The 3,669-nt window shown below is 59.6% G+C and overlaps 1 long non-coding RNA gene across 2 annotated transcripts; it reads left to right on the forward strand.

Annotated features, from left to right (window-relative positions):
- Positions 1–2,051: 2,051 nt before the first annotated feature.
- On the forward strand, positions 2,052–3,669 carry LOC102027745. 2 transcript variants are annotated; one of them, XR_263670.2, is made up of 2 exons: positions 2,052–2,447; positions 2,668–3,669. It is a non-coding gene; the product is annotated as an uncharacterized LOC102027745 (long non-coding RNA). The 2 variants fall into 2 exon arrangements; XR_263669.2 differs by having other exon boundaries at positions 2,708–3,669.

A 3,669-nucleotide genomic window follows, 5' to 3' on the forward strand; every position in this document is an offset into this window, starting at 1 on the left:
CTGGGTGGCAGCCTGAGAGACCACGAAGCTTCGACTGGCACAGACTACCCCAGGGTCGGTCGGAGCGGCGCCGCGCGGGACAGAAGCGCTGATAACCGCGGGGCCCCGGTGCGGCGCGCGCACTGATTGGCTATGAGCACCGGCGGCCCGGCCATTGGCCAGCGCCCCGCCCGTCTGCGCGCGCCCCTCGGGCTGCGCACTCCATGAAGGGCCCATTAGCGCGGCAGGTGCCTCCCGGGTTGTAAATTTGCCCCCTGATTTATCTCCCCAGGGACGAAATAAATCCCGTTGGATGGGAGTTTAGTTAGGCAAAGGGTTTAATGGGAAATCAGGAAAAAATACGAGAACATATTTTATAGCCCGAAAGAATGTAGATTTGAAGATCCAAGCAGCGCGCTCAGTGCTCTCCGTTAAAGAAAAAGCCCTGACCCACCAGCCACCCGAGGTCAGTGGGCGTCGTCGGGGACCACAGCCCTCGCCTCTTGCCCTGGCTTCTTGGCTTCTCTCTCTCTGGTTGGTGCATGGCTGCTTGGACCACTTGCGGGGACAGCTGTCTTGGGTCCGGACAGCCGAAGGGCAAAAGAGTTCACGGGCTCAGTGGTTAGACTTGGCCCATTCGACTGGGCTTCTAGTCTCGCCAACAAACTGTCCCCGTGGCTGCGAGGCAATGCTGGTGATACAGGTGCCACACGCGCGGCCTCCTATTGTTCACGCCGCCAGGCGGTTCCCGGTTCCCCGCGGCCTGGTCAGGATGCAGCGATGGATCAGGGACCCCCAGCTGGAACTTTGCGGTCGACAGAGTCTCCTCTTGGAATTACTTAGGAAGTTACCGTGCAACCAGGGCCGCAACCCCCCTCCCCCACGGGCAGTTCTTCCGCGAGTCACAGCCCTGGCGTGGCAAACAAGGACACTAGAGATCTCCGAGCCTCCAGGTCCAGGACACTTAGGGAGCCGCGTCCGGGGCCTTAACGCGAGTGAGCACTTAAGCACTGCGAGTAGGGCGCATTTAGGTCCGTCCGCGGCCCATGTGATCCTAAAGTCCTTCTCAGGGTACAAAGAACCTACGCCCTCAAGAACTCCGGGAGGGTGAAATGCGATTGTGGTCGACTCTGAGCCCTGCGCAGGGCAGGCTTTGAACAGACGCTGCGAATAGTAGCTTTTCTCTTGGGTGGCGGCGCATACTAATTTAATAATAGAATGTGGCCAATACCATTACCCGCTGCCCGGAAGGGAGCCTTGATGCAAAAGTGTGCGAAGGGATGACCTTTTCTTGGCCGGGAGGGATCTGGTTTGGAGGCTAAGTGCTCAAGATCGGCCTCTTTTGGGCCTGGGGGCAGTTAGTCAACGACTGTTCCATTCCCCCTCCCCTCCGGGGCCACCGGGATGTGGTGTCTCCGAAGAAAATAACTTTTGGGGGCTCTGAGCAGGGACCTAGTGTTCCCTCCCGCTGCTCTCTTCTAAGGTGCTTTTTCGTTTTGTGCAGGTAGCGGCAAGGGCTACGGGTGATCGAGGTTTGGAAAGCCACTTATGGTCGGAGCTGGGCAGGAGTTCTGTGGTCGCCCTTGACTCGCGTGGTCGCACACAGTGCAGCCCCCGCCGGCGCCGCGTGGCGCGTGGGTACCCCGCTATTATGAGGTGCGGTCCCGTGCATGGGGATTTCATTCTCCTGGCTGGTTGGGCCGGGTCTGCCCTCTAGGGATCCGATTGGGCGCTAGGGCATTGCCGTCGATCAGCTCTCGCTAAGCCAAGCCCAGGGCACCGAGGGCACCTCCTTAGAGATCTCCGAATTGCCAGTGGCACCGGGTCTTCCTGGCCGTGAGACCTGCCCTTGGCCTCTTGGTCTCACTTCCTCAGAGAAAACACATGTCACGTGGGTCCCGAGGGTCTGGCAGCAGGGAGGACCCTTCTAGGTGGGACTTGGTTCCTCTTGGACTTCCGGGAGGCGACGACGTGAACGGCCAAGATTCAGATTCTAGGGAAGAGGGTACGCAAGAGCTGTGGGTTTAGGGGCGGGGTCAACGGGGAGGCGGGGCAGAGGGGCGGGGCCGTTCTCCGGCATCCTCACCCCTCTGCTGCATTTAGCAGACCCTCAGCGCGGCTGCTGCCTGTCTAGCTGGGAGAAGTGTGGGTTGCCAAATAGAAGCCCAGACGGGAGCGCAGGGCGGGATACCAGATGTGCGCTATCCTCCCGCGAGCTGGTCTCGGACTCCGGAGAAATGCCACAGCTTCGGGCTCCGCACTTTGCTCTCCTAGTCTAATCCTGGTCTCGTTAGCACCACTTTACTGCGGAGGAAATAGAGACCTCCAGGGATATCTCTGAGCCCCAGCGACCCTGGGTCTGTGTATCCAGGTCGTCCGTGGGTTGTGGCGGGAACGCGAAGGGTCGCCAGCGGTCACACTAAAAGCGAAGTGTGCAGCTCTCCAGGCGGTTAAAGGCCATCGGTGTGGTAAGAGGGCCAGTGTACTGGGTGAGGGAGGTGAGAGTGCGGGATGGAGGAGCAGCTGGGGTAAGATGGGGCGCCCGAGGCGCAGCGCGCGCTCTGTAGGAGGCTTATCTCTGGGACGCTTCCCCCACCACTCTGGATCCCTCCTCAAGGAGTTCCCTCCCCCAGCACAGCGGGCCAGGGCTAGCGAGCTAAACTTCCTCTCCCTTGAATCGCAACTCAGGGTCCTGCTGGCGGCTCCCACCCACACCTGCTTTTCCTAGGCGGTCCTCTCGGTTGGGATCAAAGAAGATGCCCGCTCCTGCGTAAGGGTCTGGGGAGCGGCCCTCTGCCCCGCAGTGAAGAGGTTCGATGTGATCTCCCGGTCTTGATGAAAACGTCCTAGGAGGAAGACTGCAGGCGCTTTCAATGCAAAACGTCGCGGTTGGAAGATTGGGCTTGCGCTGTTTGGCAGCCTCGACTCGACATTTACTTTTCTCATTCTGCGTGTGTTTGTTGGGCACCTACTACACGCCAGGCAGCCCTGGATGCCCGACATATACGCAACGAACTTCGACCTTCCGGGTGTCCTTCCCTTGGTGACAGTGGGCACATAATAAACAATGGACAAACAGAAGTTCTTTAGTGCTCGCAGAGAGGATCGGTGACTGCGCCACAGGGTATGGCGGGGGGCGGGGTATATCCATTAAGGGGTTCTGTGTGTTGCGAGGGGAAGGAGGGTCGCAGAGACTTGCACTCACAAGAGGAACTTGCACCCACAAAGATACCGAGGAGTCTGCGGAAACCTCCTTCCGGGAACGGTTCACCTGGAGCTGCTGGGCTGCCCCGCCCTGACTTCCTCCGCTCTGGCCTGGGTCTCCTGGGGCAGCCCTCTGCTAAGGGCGCTGGCTCTGACCTCCAGGTGAAAGCACACTCCTAACCAGTCTATGCATGTGAAGGCGAGTCTACTTTCCAGACTGGGGGTGGGGGTGCATTTCTGGACTAAAGGGACTGCTGAGCTACCCAGATACCATCTTTGGAGCTGCCACCAGTCGGGCTCAGGATGAAGCGGAATAGGTAAATTTACCGGCCTGGCCCGGAAAGGGCCCCAGAGCCGGAGCCCACAGATGGTCGGGTGTCGCCTGCTGCTGCAGGACCTCCAAAGAAGCTCCTCCGAGGCGATCCTGGGATTGCTGAAAGAAGCTGCAAGCAAGCAAACAACCCCCCAATAAAATGCCGAGAGAAA

Source organism: Chinchilla lanigera, unplaced genomic scaffold (assembly GCF_000276665.1).
Source record: "Chinchilla lanigera isolate Chin_1 unplaced genomic scaffold, ChiLan1.0 scaffold00076, whole genome shotgun sequence".
Taxonomy (NCBI): Eukaryota; Metazoa; Chordata; class Mammalia; order Rodentia; family Chinchillidae; genus Chinchilla; species Chinchilla lanigera.